This window comes from Ailuropoda melanoleuca, chromosome 14, assembly GCF_002007445.2.
Source record: "Ailuropoda melanoleuca isolate Jingjing chromosome 14, ASM200744v2, whole genome shotgun sequence".
Lineage (NCBI taxonomy): Eukaryota > Metazoa > Chordata > Mammalia > Carnivora > Ursidae > Ailuropoda > Ailuropoda melanoleuca.
Genome location: NC_048231.1, coordinates 66,899,375 through 66,914,306, shown reverse-complemented (window position 1 = coordinate 66,914,306; position 14,932 = coordinate 66,899,375). Strand labels below are relative to the sequence as shown.

Below are 14,932 nucleotides of genomic sequence, written 5' to 3'. Positions count from 1 at the left end.
TAAAAAAAAATTTTTAAGAATGGCAAAATAATCCCACTTTTGTCTCTTGTTGGCCAGGCCGTTAGTAGAATATTTTATTTTTTCTTTTGGACTCTAGATTAAAGAAAGAGAGCTGGAAAGGATCCAGAGAAGAGCAATGCAAGGAACCAAAGGATTATTAAAAAAAAAAAAATGAGGCCCATGAGGAAGGGGTAAAGGAGTTGAATCTTTAGTTTGAAGAGAAGTTCAAGAGGCCACTTAATAACTGTCTTCAAATATGTGAAGGGTTGTCATGAGGAAGGAGGGTGCTGAGCGGTGTTCCTTTCTCACTAAGAACTGAAGGGAAATGGTTCACAGAGACTTCGGTTAGATAAAAAGAAGTACTTCTTGCAGAGGGGAGAGCGAGGCGTGAAATCTGTGGTCACACTAGCTGTTCTACACATCTTTGACGGGACAGCCCTGGGTCCTCGGCTGGCTGTGTTGTGTCCCTGTGAGGTCGGCTACAGGCCTTCACTGAACATCTATAGATTTAAAATCTCAGCCCCACAGGTAGCACTTTATGTGGTATTCTGTTTCATTTCTTGGTTCTTTCATGGATGTTAGTCTCTCTCTTTTGCTTCCTCAACTCCCTTCTTTCTTCAAATTATGAGGCAGTACGGAACACAAAATGAATTCTTATACCCACTGAAAGACACTCTTAGCTCTGAGCAATTAGCAGACTGCGGAGGCAGATTTTTCCCCACAATGTTTAATCAGCGTGCTTGGAATCACCGTCACCTCTGACAGAAGAAAATTCCATTTAAAAGTAGAAATTCTTTTCTTAGGGAGATTTTCACAGTTGTTAATGGGAAAAGTCTCCAAATAAAATTTTGTGCCACAATAGAGGAAATTGGTTAAGTAACTATGTTTCCTATCACGAAATATGGGAAAGGTTCTTTTTTCAAAAGGTAGGAGCTGCTGAGTTGGTAGAGTTTAAAAGCAAAATAGTTTGAAATTCCTAAGCACATTTGTAGTGGAATGTGTAAGTGAGTGGTAACTAATTAACGGATACCAACCCAGTGGGGTAAAAATAGTGGGAGGGAGGAGCCCAGTGATCATTTGGTTGACACATCACTCAATCACAAACACTAAATTGGGATTGGTACAGAATTTTAAGTGCCTTTTTCTTGGGCCGTACTGTTGTGATCTTTCTTTAGAACAGTTCTGATATACCCTTTGGAAGGCTGGCCTGTGTGGATGTTGTCTGTGCCAAATTACAACACAGAACAAGGGACTGTTCTGTTTCATTTGCTGAGAATAGTGCTTAATAAGTACTATTTGACAACATGCTGAATTAAGGGAATGTTATAAGGATGTTTCACAAAGGAAAGTGGATAAAACATCTGATGTTTACAAGTTCTATTTATATGTAACTTGATAGCAGTATAAAGCCAATGTTTAAAACTTTATTTTTAAAATTTTATTCAATTACATATGAATATGTACACGGAGAGAAAATGATGTTATCTGGTTCCAAATATATACCACATCTTGATATAGTTGATGCTATTTCAGAATCCAATTTTTTGCCTTGTTGGTTTGAAATGTATCAGGCCCTGGTAATTTGATTTATATTAACCAAATTCATGCAGTACTGATTTGTAACATGGGACACACTCACAGTTATTTCCTTTTCTTGAATTTGACTTTGATCTTATCCTAGTATCTTATCTTAGTTTATAATCTTAGTTTCTTAGTTTATATTCTTCAGTAACTATGGTTTTTTCCCTAAAAATGGAATCCCAGGTGGAAATTATACTGTTTATAGGTTTACATATCTACGCATAGACAAATATAATAAAGGTAGTGAGATTTAATGTTGGAGGGGAAAAATAACTGTCAAAATTTTTTTATAGTACTTCTATTTGTATTTCAATGTCACAAGCTAAGTATCTCAAGTTTAATTTATTATAGATTTTAGCATATGAGAGTACTACTGTGGGACATTCAAATGTTGCTCTACTTATAAATAGACATCTATAGTCAGTTACAACCTATGAAATCATTAACGTGTTGAAATGTAAAATAGCATAATTTGTGATTTTTTTTTTTCTTGTTAGGCTTTTCACTTAAATACGCTTTAAAGATTGGGTTTAGGAGTGCTTGGATGGCTCAGTCAGTTAAGTGTCTGCCTTTGGCTCAGGTCAATCTCGGCGTCCTGGAATCGAGCCCTGAATTAGGCTCCCTGCTCAGCAGGGAGTCTGCTTCTCCCTCTCCCCCTCTCCTCTGCTCGTGCTCTCTCTCTCTCTGTCTCTCTCTGTCTCTCAAATAAATAAATAAAGTCTTAAAAAAATTCTGTAAAAAAAAAAAAGAGAAAAGATAGGGATTAGATGATTCCTTCCCCAGTGCCCCTTGCATTGAAGCCTTGAAGAGTCTATCTGGTCTTCACTGACACCAAGCTTGTGTGAGACCTATAGTTTGTATGAATATATGGATAAATAGCAATTTGTGTTACACAGTTTAGGCTGATTATATACTTGTGACCTTACTTTATTATTTTTTTAAAGATTTTATTTATTAAGGAGAGAGAGAGAGAGGGAGAGAAGGTATGCACATGCACAGGGGAAGGGGCAGAAGGACAAGCAGACTCCCCGCTGAGCATGGAGCCTGTCTCAGGGCCCAATCCTAGGACCCCGAGATCATAACCTGAGCCAAAGTCAAGTGCTCAACCTCCTGAGCCACCCAGGTGCCCCACTTGTGACCTTATTTTAAACAGACACTTACATTTTGTCACTGGCAGTAGAGCCTAGGGAAAAACCTGAATTTTTGCATATTCAGGTAATACCTGCTTTTCCTTTCTTTTCCTACCTTAGGAGCTAGTGTCAGGGTAAAAAAAAAGAGAGAGAGCGAGGGAGAGAAGGATCTAAGGTATAAGAATAAACAGTCATTAAGTAGTGATGAGTTTTCAATGCTAAAAAAAAAAAAAAAGATGCAGTGTAAACTAATACCTTACCTTTCATGTTATTAATGTATGGCAGTTGTGTGGCATTTATGATTCACAGAATGATTCATTGATGTTCTCATTTCATCCTCACAACAATTTATTAAACCGGAACCATTCTTTGCATTTCAGTATGAAAACCACCTTCAAGGTTATTGTGCGTTAAATAGGATCACACAGCTAGTGTGCCAGGATTCAGACTCTGTTTTCAGACTTCAAGACCAGTTCTCTGTCTTTGTTGTTTCACAGAGTTCATCTAAGCTGGCTTTGCTTTAAAACTACACTGAGATACAGGGGCGCCTGGGTGAGATACAGTGTAGCTGAATTACATACCTGCTTGTGTGAAATCTACATTTGTGAAATAGGCAGTGTGGTTTTCCTTTACATTGGGCATAATGGGGTAGCGTGGTTGAAGACCAAGTGGGCTGCTAGTCTCCATCAACTGACTGGGGACCTTGTGTACATTTCCTCAATTAGAAAGTAAAAGCAGTTGGCCATTAGGTTCTCCAGACTCTTTTCTAGTTCTAAAATTCTGATTCCAAATTTAATTATTACTTTTCCATTCAGAATTGTTGTTTTAAAAAATTTGTTTGCCTCACGTGATTAGCCTACATTTTTGCATTACGTTTCTCCAAACAGTCTATGCCAGGAATTGATGAACTTTGAATTTTGGGTAATGTAGCAACAGAATCCCTTTGTGGTGACTCTGAGAAGACTTTAAGTATATCAAGTTCTGTTCTGTAAGTAATAGTGTCACATGGTGAGAGCACTCACCCTGAATTTGAAGAGTGGAAAATGACAACAGAATGCCAGTTACACAGGGGTTCATTCAGCGAATGTAAATTGGGCAGCAGTATTAAGTACTTGGGTTGCCAAGACCTTGAGCTCCCAGCTTAGTAGGAAGGCAGACACACAAAAATGAAATGTCAGTGTAATTAGAAGGATCCTGGGGCACCTGGGTGGCTCAGTCGATTAAGCGTCTGCCTTCAGCTCAGGTCATGATCCACAGGTCCTGGGATCGAGCCCTACATTGGGCTCCCTGCTCAGCAGAGAGTTTGCTTCTCCCTTTGCCCCTCCCCCCGTTTGTGCGTTCTCTCTCTCTCTCTCTCTCTCTCTCTCTCTCTCAAAATAAATAAATAAAATATTTTTTTTTAAAAAAAGAAGGACCCTAGGAAAGATGTGTACTGAGTGCCAAGAGAGTAAAAGAAACAGCAGCATCTGTGGAGTGGGAAATAGAAGAGATGCACCAGCCAAGACTTCTCCAAGAAAGGGGTCTTACCAGAAAGGATCGTAGACCCGTTTTAGGTAAAAGGAGGCATGGAGAAGCCTTAAGGAGAAGCCTTAAGGAGACTTCTGCAGAGAATCTCTGGTGGTTCTGTTTGTGTCACATGTTAGAGGAGGATGACACGCTGGAGAGGTAATCTTAGCAAGCTTGGGGCAAGTCTTGTATGGACTTGAGACTATCCTAGGCACTAAGGAGACGTTTTAAGAAAGTGAGAAGATGTACTGTATGGTGACTAACATAATATAATAAAAAATCATTAAAATAAAAAAAAAAAGAAAGTGAGAAGAAGTGGATTGCAGAGGAGGCAATGTTAGAGTCTGAAATTTCTGGTTTGCACATTGTGGGGGAAGGGCATTCTAGGCAACAAGAGAAGTGTGAGGAAAAACCATGGAGACCCAAGATAGACGGCACACGGGGTTGTGCTGTTCTTCATCTGTAGGCCCTTCTGTGGCCCTTCCAGACCACAGAGTCTCCCAGTGTAATTGCTGTGGAAGCTCAGGAAGGATTTCGTACTATATCCCATGGAGTTTGGTTTTTTTTTCTCTAAGCAGTGAGGAACCACTGAAGGTTTTCACGCAGAGTAATAATGACAGCAGATTTGCTTTTGGAAGACTCTCATGGCAGCAGAATGGAAGCTAGATGAGAGGGCTCAGAATCTTGACAGAGACTCTCACAATATTCCTACTGAGGGCTGTGGGAGCGTATGTTAAACCAAGAGCAGAAGGGATGTAGATAGAGAAGGGGATGGAGCTGAGAGAGGATGAGTTCCAGTAATGACGACAATAGCATTAGCTGAGATTTACTGAGTAAACCAGATGTCTGGTGTAAGTTCTTGATAGTTACTAACTCATTTAATCCTCACAACAGCCCTATGAAGTAGGCACTAGTATATTATCTGCATTTTATAGATGAAAGAACTAACGTACAGAGACATTAAATAACTTGGTGAGTTACACAGCCAGTAAGTGGCAGTTTGGGAATGTGAGCTAAGGCTATCTATGTCTAGAGTCCACACTTTCTGTTGCCTCTGAATCAAAAAGCATCTCGACGATGTGGTGAGGAGTTAGATGTAGGTGACGAGGAGAGAAGAGTCATTGATGATTGATCCTTGGTAATAAAGTAACCTAAAGAAAAGCAAATGTTATTAAGAAAATCCTAGGGAAAATACATATACAGTACTGTAAAGAATCCCCATACGTGGGACCTGCACAGTTCAAACCCATGTTCAAGGGTCGGTATCTGGACCTGGAGCTCAGCATGGGTCTGTGCCTGACGGTGATGTGGAACTCTAAGTACAGTTGGTATCAGGACAAACTAGTCATACTCGCCCTCTCTCTGAAGGACTGGGTAGAACTTCATGCCCTTCCTTTATCTCTGCATAGTCACATGCAGCAGAAATGCTGCGGAGGGAACTCTTGCGTCAGCATGAGTGGGAAGAGTTTAAGGAACCCCAGGGCTGCCAGATTTTCTGTAATGAAGACAGCTCCACAGCACATAACATTCATGTTTATGAAACCAGGCTGATTAAAATCTAGCAGCTCTCTTGCATCCAGCTTTGGATTCCATCTTTACAATTAAAATAAAAATGTTCTTTGCAAACCTTTTTCCACGAGTGTGTGGCTTCCCGCTAGTCCTTTGAATGGATGAGTGAGTTTGGGGGTTTAATCCCAGCCAAGGTGACGGGATCAGGAACATGGAATCCAAAGAGCAGAGGAGTGAGCAGGGGCCAGGGCCCACTGGTGGTAGGATGCATCATCCCAGGAGGCAGAGAGCCTGGGAGTTTAAACAGCAGTACATGTCTCCTCTCATGTCAGTGGCAAGCACTTCCTTTTCAGAAAAAAAGAACTCCCTCTCTTCTTTCCCCCTCTAATCTAGGGTTTAAAAATACAATTAAAGGAACATAGCAAAGAAGTATTGAGACCTAAGCCTCGTATATACAGTAATAATTTGGAAACAATTTAAAGCTCTGACAATTATATTCAGTTAACTTTAAAAATCCTGGTGAAATTGTTGGAAATTACTTAAAATTCTATTCTTAAGTATAGACTAATAAGTTTTTGCTACATTCATTTTTCAATGAAATTTATCTGATTGTAAGTTTCTACTTACCTCAAGTCTAAGTGAACTATATTCTTTCGGCCTTGAGATGTTAAATATAAAGCAGAATCACACTCCTCTTTGGCCCTTCCACTCACCTTGGTCAAGGTAATGACTGCTTTCATATCCTAATATCTCAAAGTATAAGTTGATTTTGATTGCTTTTAGCCACAAAAATCTCTTTGGAAGTTACTGTTTAAACACAAAGTCTACCCATGATACTCTTGACTTGAATTCTGTATCTGCTCTCTACTGGAATAACTGGCTTCTTTTGTGTCTTACCTTCTGTGGTAGACAGGATTCTAAGATGGCCCCTTGATCTCCATGCCCTGGTGTTATACCAGACTATGTCATATTACATGGCACGGGGCAAATTGCAGATGTAATTAAGGTCCCCAATCAGTTAACTTCAAGATAGAGAGATTACCCTTGGTGAACCCAACCTAATCAGACAAGCCCTTCAAAACAGTTTTCTCTGGCCAGTTACAGGAGCGAGGTCAAAGATATTCAAAGCAGGGGGCGCCTGGGTGGCACAGCGGTTAAGCGTCTGCCTTCAGCTCAGGGCGTGATCCCGGCGTTGTGGGATCGAGCCCCACGTCAGGCTCCTCCACTATGAGCCTGCTTCTTCCTCTCCCACTCCCCCTGCTTGTGTTCCCTCTCTCGCTGGCTGTCTCTATCTCTAATAAATAAATAAAAAAAATCTTTAAAAAAAAAAAAGATATTCAAAGCAGGAGAGGGATTCAAGGTGAGACAGGTACTCCATTGCTCAGAAAGCAGTGGGCCACCAGGCAAGGACTGCATGCGCCCTTTAGGAATTGAGGTCAGTCTCCAGTCAACAGCCAGCAAGAAAACGACTTCAGTTTTACCACTGCAACTGAATTCTACCAACAACATGAGTGAGCTTAGATGAAGACCGCGAACTCTAGATGAGAACCTGGACAGCCAACAGCTTGATTTCAGCCTGAACAGAGGACTCAGCCATGCGTGCCAGATTTCTGCACTATTTTTAAGCTGCTAAGTTTGTAGTAATTTGTTATATAGCAATAGAAAACTAATACACTGTCCCTTGCTCCGTTTCTCTCTACTAATGCTGATCATTGGTCTTCAGAGTTGCAGTGTTAGCATCTCTCAAGCTTGCAGTGGTATGTTTTCCATTTGTTGCCCTAATAGCCACTATTGCATTGAACCAAGGAGATTCCAATTTCTTTTCTCCTCCTATTTAACACCCTGAGTCTAGGGGCACCTGGGTGGCACAGTTGGTTAAGCATCTGACTCTTGGTTTCGGTTTAGATCATGATCTCAGAGTTGTGGGATCAAGCCCCACATTGACGGGGGTGGGGGGGGCGGTCCACACTCAGCAGGAAGTCTGCTTCTCTCCTTCTCCCACTGCCCCTCCTCCCCCCATGCACACGTGCACTCACTCTCTCTCTAAAATAAGTAAATAAATCTTAAATAAAATAAAACAGTGAGCGCAGTCTTACTGGTTTTATCTTATTATGATTCTTGGTATAGGTTTCATCCTGTGGGGGGAGGTAGGGAAGGCCTTAATTTCTCCATGTTAATATTGTTAAAGTGTCATGCTTAGTTTCAGTTCCTTTATCACTTTCATGATTTAATTCTTGGTGATGTTATATCATACTGTAGATGTTTCTCATGTTATCCATTGGACTGGGTCTGCTGTTCCCATTTCACAGGTAGAAAACAAGCAGAACAATGGTATGTGGCTATCCCATAGCAGAGGTAGGATGGGGACTGAGAACAGGAAGAGATGTGCGGGATGTGCTGGTAGGTGTTCAGAGCACCCAGCAACAAGGAACAGTTGAGGGATTGTGGACCTTGAAGTCCCACTAGTGAAATCTGTAAGCATGCCAAGAAGAAAGTATCTCAATGTGACTGTCTCACTTCAGGGAAAAAAGAGGACATTTTGTGTGCAAGATTGTTCTATTTTCATCTCCTTGGGGTTTTTTTGTTTTCTGTGGGTTTTTTTTTTTTTTTAGATTTTATTTATTTATTTGAGATAGAGGGAGAGAGTGAGGGAGAGAGGGAGCAGGAGAAGGGGAGCAGAGGGAGAGGCAGGCTCCCCACTGAGCAGGGAAACTGAAGTGGGGCTGGATCCCAGGACGCTGGGATCATGAATTGAGCCAAAGGCAGACACTTAACCAACTGAGCCACCCGGTCACCTGTCTCCTTGGTTTTATTTGGACCCTCTACCTAGTATTTCTCTTGGATCTAGAAAAAAGCATATTGAAATGGAAGGAAATATTCTCTCTTTTTATTAAGTAATGAAATAACATCCTGGATACAGGATGGTCCACTGAATAATTTGTAAAATGATTTCTTTATTTCTTAGATCTGGAAGGGAGAAGAGGATGGAGTAGTAAGCTTTTTATATTTGTTTTTAATGTATGCACATTGTTCAGGTAAACTTCTTTAATTAGGTTTGCCCTTGTCTGAGAAAAATCTAATATCTTTATATACGCTTAAATAGATTCTAATTATCAATTTATCTGGGTAAGCTTAGAGTACTTCGAGTCATTTGGTTACGTTCACATAATGACTCACTATCGGACCCTGGTCAGGGGACCCCCCCCCACATTTATTGAGGCTGGCTGTGCTAGCCTTTATTTGTCAATGTATGTGAAAACTTTTAAAATGTCATTTAAATTTAACCTAATTTAACCTTTGCAAATATAGAGCTTTTATCTATAATTGCCAATGTAATTTTGGTCCACTAAAATAGACTTTTTATTTTAAAAAAATGTATGTATGCATAATACACTTGAGAACTCTTGCAACTATGTCTTGCCTCTGCTCAAGGCAATTAATATTCCATGTCTCAGATTATGCATTCAGGAGGTGGCCCTGTATACAGAGGATTCAATGTCAGGGTGGTTTTCTTTGTTACATTTTGCCTTGGAAAATTGTATTAATAATTTATCTGTAAGCAATATAGTTAGTTAGGGGGATATAAGTAACCACAGTACCAATTTAATTGATCATGATGTCTTCCGGTCAGTATCTATAAACTACTGGTGTTTTGGGTTTTGGGTTTTTTTAGATTTTTGGAAAGAACAGATGGTTTTTTATTTTGTTTTCCAGTTCTATTTTGAGAAGTTGCACCTTACTTATCACACATCTTTGCATTTCTTTTAGGCCTACTGCATCTCTATAGACCTGTCTATAAAATTTAGTGATCTGATTTTTCTTAGGTCTTTATTTCTAGTATTTTAGTATATAATGTTCTTTCATACTGAAGTATTTTTTTATTGTATGTATTTTGAAGTTATAGAGGCAAAGTGTTGTCTGGCTCTTTTGCCTTCAGGGCAGCCTACCTGGAAAAATTAAGAACTCAGGTGTTATTTGGTTTTGCATTTTTCTTACTAACCGTCTTTTACGTGTACAGAGAATATTAAAATTTACTCTTTTTGTGTGTTGGTACTAGAAACATGAGGTTTTCAGCAGTGACATATGTGTGAGTCTTTGTTTCTTTTTTTCAAAAGCTTGTTTGGTTTTTAAGGCTAATGCAGGATTTTTGGAAATCTACATAGTATGAGAAAATCTAAAAATGGTCAAATGCACAATTCAAATATTTTTCTTAAGAATATATCTTCTGGGTTGTGACTTCGATGGCAGTGAATCATTTTTTTAAATATTTTATTTATTTATTTGACAGAGATAGAGACAGCCAGTGAGAGAGGGAACACAAGCAGGGGGAGTGGGAGAGGAAGAAGCAGGCTCCCATTGGAGAAGCCTGATGTGGGGCTCGATCCCAGAACGCTGGGATCACGCCCTGAGCCAAAGGCAGACGCTTAACGACAGAGCCACCCAGGCACCCCAACAGTGAATCATTTTTAAATTTGATTCTTTAGTATTTTATGTTTGTTTTGTCACCTAATAAAGTCCAAGGGGATCTAGATCAAGTTTGAAACTAAAAATGACAATGAAGATCCCATAAGTCGACCTGTGGCTCAGTTTATCCTCTTGAACTAAAATTGTTGGCTTTAACATAATGTTTATACCTGGTGAACATCACCCCTTTATTTTATTGAAGTAGAAGTGAAGCGTAAAGTGCAAATCATTGCACGTTATAGAGTATTTTCTCATTGGACCAAAAAACCTGTATTATGTGCCTGAGTCAGGCTAATAAGGGAGAAGACACTTATTGAAGGAGAAAATAAAACCGAAGCCCTATTTTTCATGAACCTTCTATCTAGAGGATACTACTATCCTGAGTTCTTTGTATTTATTCTCATTCAATCATTTCAACTTACTTACAGTGTTATTATTATCATTGTAAATGTGAGAACATCCCGGCTCAAAGAAATTAAGTAATTCGCTCGCGGTCATACAGTTAATAAATATTAGAACCACAATTACCTAAATCTGGCTCCAAACGGTAGGTTTTTTCTGAGATTTCACACTGCCTCCCACCTAACTTATAGAGTTATTATATATTCATTTAAAGAAGTGGAAACAGAGAGCGTGGGGGTGGGGGTGGGGACAGCCTAGAAATGTGCCTGGTGATTTGCCCTTTGCCCTCTCTCAGGTAGCTTGATGTCTGGGAAGAGCCTGAGACAAGGCCTGCCTGCTTCTCTGGTTCTGAGTCACTCCCGGTCTCTGAGGGCCTTATTTCGTGTGCATATCTCCTCACATGTGATAACTGCATACCTCACACCAACCAAATCCATCATCTTACGCTCACTGCCCAAGACCAGAGGACACACTGGATGTGTCAGACTCGTTGAGAGAGGAATGTCTAATCCTTTATGGATTGCCAAAGAGTGATTTTCCTGTGTCAGCTTTCCGATGTAAATCTGAGTCCCCTTCCTCACCTGCCAGAAATGTGATTCCGTGGTATTCGCCAGGTACCATGCTAGATTTCGTACATTTTAAATGTTTGTAGAAATACTGATACTGCAATTGCTTACCTGTTTTTCCAAAAATCACTTGACATAGTATTCTTATCTTTTAAATGTTAGGTTCAGTTCACTGTTTCAGAGCATAACATTTCAGATTTGACTTAAGTAGGCATACTTCTGTTTCATACAGCAGGGATCTGTTATTCCTGGTCAGTCTGTTGACAAAGGAGTCTTTTGTCCAGGGGTTCATTTGAAAAGAGGTAATAATATATCCCTAATCTCTCCCTCTCTCTCATTTTAAACATCTTTCTCTTTTGTTTCATGCATTCCTTTTTGCTTAGATTTCACTGTGAAGTTCTTTGACGACATTACCACTTAGTATTTCATCTAAACTGAACTCTAGTTCCTTTTCTTCTTGTTGGAATTTCACAGTACACCATAAAATGTAAAAGTACAATTCTTTCACATGCTTAGAACCCAAGACTACAGTCTTTGGGCCTTTGAATAGAGTATTCATCTAAAGAAGGGATCTTAGACAGTGTGGATTTCTGGATGTTTGCTTAGGGTAGGAAGAGATCAATAGGAGATACAGAAAAAATAGCCTTTTCTAAATACTCTCTCCTTGAAGTGTTTAAATGTTAACTAAGTTCTGAGTGCTTGATTTTTACTTAGATGTATTTGATGTGAATGCTCACCAATTTCTCCCCAAGGTTGTTCATTCATAAAGCATTTATTATACACCTGGTCTATGCCCAGCAGTCCTCTGATATGCAAACATGATCTAGTTGGGGAGACAAGAAGATTCCTAGTTGTTCCATGCATAGCACTCAGGTGAAGATAGGTGCTATGGGGATTTGTTTATTCATTTATTTTTAAAACAATCTCTGGCCTGTTTTATTAAAGGAACATTTTGTGTGATTTTCTTCTCACCAGTCTGTTCTGGCATGTTTCTCCTGGTAACAGAATCACCTGGATCAATGGTAGCCGGTGTGCATACTCTGTATTATTTCCCCTATGCTGCGCCCAATTCAGTATTATTGCCACTGTAGTGATGGCCATCAGTTTTGGCCAACATGGTGTAGTATTGTATTTCAGATTTCCTAAAGGCTGCTCCGTTAGTTGTTGGCGAGGATGACCAGTTTTCACTTTGCCATGTCTGATCATTTTCAGAGCCTGCTTCTATCCCAGCACGTACTTTCCACTTTTCATAACATGCTGGAGCCTAGAGTTGATCGACTCCAGCGAATTTTTCCTCTTCCTTGTGGCCACCATCTTCCTGCCTTCGGTTCAGGATGGTGCCAACCGAGAGCAGCTGCCAGGATGGCCCGGAGCGAGAGAGGAAAGAGCTGCTATGGGGATTTAAGGACTTCCTTGGCATTTGTCTCATCTTTCTCAACTTTTGATACTTTCAGTCAGTAAAGGAACTGGAGACCAGTTTTAGTTTAGTCAACGTGCTATGACAGAACATATTTGTTTTAACTTAATCAGAATATTTTCCAAAAATAAAAATATCCTGGAGGCTTCAAAGGAAAGAAAACCTCCCTGATTGAGTTGGTATATTATTATAGATTCTGCTTCAAAGAATTAAGTTGCTTTCTTTTACATTCTTACACATTTGCAGAATACAGGAAGCTACGAAGCATGGATAGTAGAGTTTCTGTGCTGTAGTTCATAGCCAAAGTGAGATGCAAGGCGAAGAGTTGAGAGTTAGTTCCTGGATCTTTATTCTTAGTAATGGTCAAATGGATGCATAACTGGCAGGCTGTGGAGTGATGACCTTTCCATGGTACCTTCCACGTGATATCACTGAGGTACTTAATGCTGACATTAATTCTCCTACTGATAGTAAATTCTAGGAAAGTTGTTTCATCTGTATTCCTCATAATGTTCTTTGGCCATTAATCTAAAAACATTATTTTTCTCTCTGCATTAGGGATACTTGATGTCACCCCATCTAGAACCATGAGCCTGATTTGGTTTCTTAAATAATTCAGAGCCAGAGCTCATCATATATGTTAATTTAACCATCCGAATGTGAGCCAACATGTAGCTCCTATCTGTAATTAGATACAAATGAAGAGTTCTGTTAAATGTGTGATAATGTTTTTAGTGACTTTTGAGTAATATTCTGGTCTTTACGAAGTAAACTTGGGTTGGTAATATAGCCTCTACAATCACAGACTAGTTTGGAAGCTTGAAAGAAATTATCAGAAGCATAATATTGAGGAATGCTATTCCTCTAAATTCTGTGGCATTATTTTGAAGTAAAAAAAAAAAAAAATAGAAACCAGACCTTGTTCAAATTTTAAAACCAGGAGCCAGTCTTAGACAGTACTTCCTTACATAGGCACCTTTAATACTATTGGTTTTTTTAAAAAAATCAAAAATTCTTTTCTTTTTTGAACCTAGTTCATATATTTTGATTGAATAATGCAGGCACCACAATTCTTACTTTATTCTAATATTCCTGTATCACGTTAGCCTTGAGTTTGGCTTGAAGTCACAGAGACCCAAAAACAAAGACCGCAGGTTGGCATGTTGCCCAAGGTGGCAGAGACCAGGTTTCTTTTCAGTTGTTGCTATGTCATGGACTCAGTTCTGGTCCTAAGTTCGCCTCAAAGTCTCAAAGTCCAAGATGGTCACTGCCATTCCAGTTCCAATAGTCACATCCACATTCCATCTATCAGGAAGAATAAAGATGGAAAAGAAGGGCGCATCCTCTCCAAACATACATCTTTGTTGCCACTTGTGTTCACCGTTGTGCTGGGACTCTACCAGGGGCATTAGGGCAAGAAAAACAAATAAACACAAACAAATATGGCATCCAGACTGGAGGGGTAGTAAAACTATTTCTATTTGCAGATGACATGAACTTGTATATAGAAAACCCTAAGGAATCTACAAAAAAAACGAAAAACAAAAAACAAAACCCAAAATCATTAAACTAATGAACAAGTTCAGTAAAATTTCAGGTTATTAAAGATCAATATACAGAAATCTGTTATGCTTCTCTACGCTAGCAATGAACATTCCAAAAATGAAATTTAAAAACAGTTCCATTTGTAATACCATCAAAAGGAATAAAATGTTTAGGAATAAATTTAACAAAAGAAGTGCAAGCCTTGCACACTGAAAACCACAAAACCTCATTGAAGTAAAGATCTAAATAAATGCAAAGACATTTCATGTTCATAGATCAGAAGAGTTAATATTGTTAAGATGACAGTCCTCCCCAAATTGACATATAGGTTGAACACAGTCAGTATTGAGATATCCTGGCTTGCTTTTTGGGGGACAGAAATTGACAAGCTGATCCATAGAGCTCGTATGGAAATGCAGGGGACCCAGAAAAACCATAACAGTCTTGAAGAACAAAATTGGAAGACTCACATTCCCAATTTCAAAACTTATTTCAAAGCTACAGTAATTAAGACATTTGTGGTACTGGCATAAGAATAGAAATATCCATATTTAAGATGAAATAAACCCTTACAACTTATGGTCAATTGATTTTTGATAAAGAGGCAAGACAGTTCAACTGGTGCTCAGACAACTGGATATCCACATGAAAGGAATGAAGCTGGACCCCTACTCACAGCATGCACAAAAATTAACTCAAAATGGGTCACAAACCTAAATGTAAGAACTAAAAACTGTAAAATGTAGACATAAATCTTCGTGACACTGGTTAGACAACAATTTTCACATATAACACCAAAAACACAAATGACG

The 14,932-nt window shown here is 39.3% G+C and overlaps 1 protein-coding gene and 1 pseudogene across 2 annotated transcripts in view; one reads left to right on the top strand and one right to left on the bottom strand.

The window, feature by feature from the left end:
• Positions 1–14,932, top strand: part of GAREM1 (GRB2 associated regulator of MAPK1 subtype 1) — a 193,322-nt gene that overhangs the window by 47,017 nt on the left and 131,373 nt on the right. The window lies entirely within an intron of this gene.
• Positions 12,063–12,472, bottom strand: LOC109490482 (annotated as a pseudogene).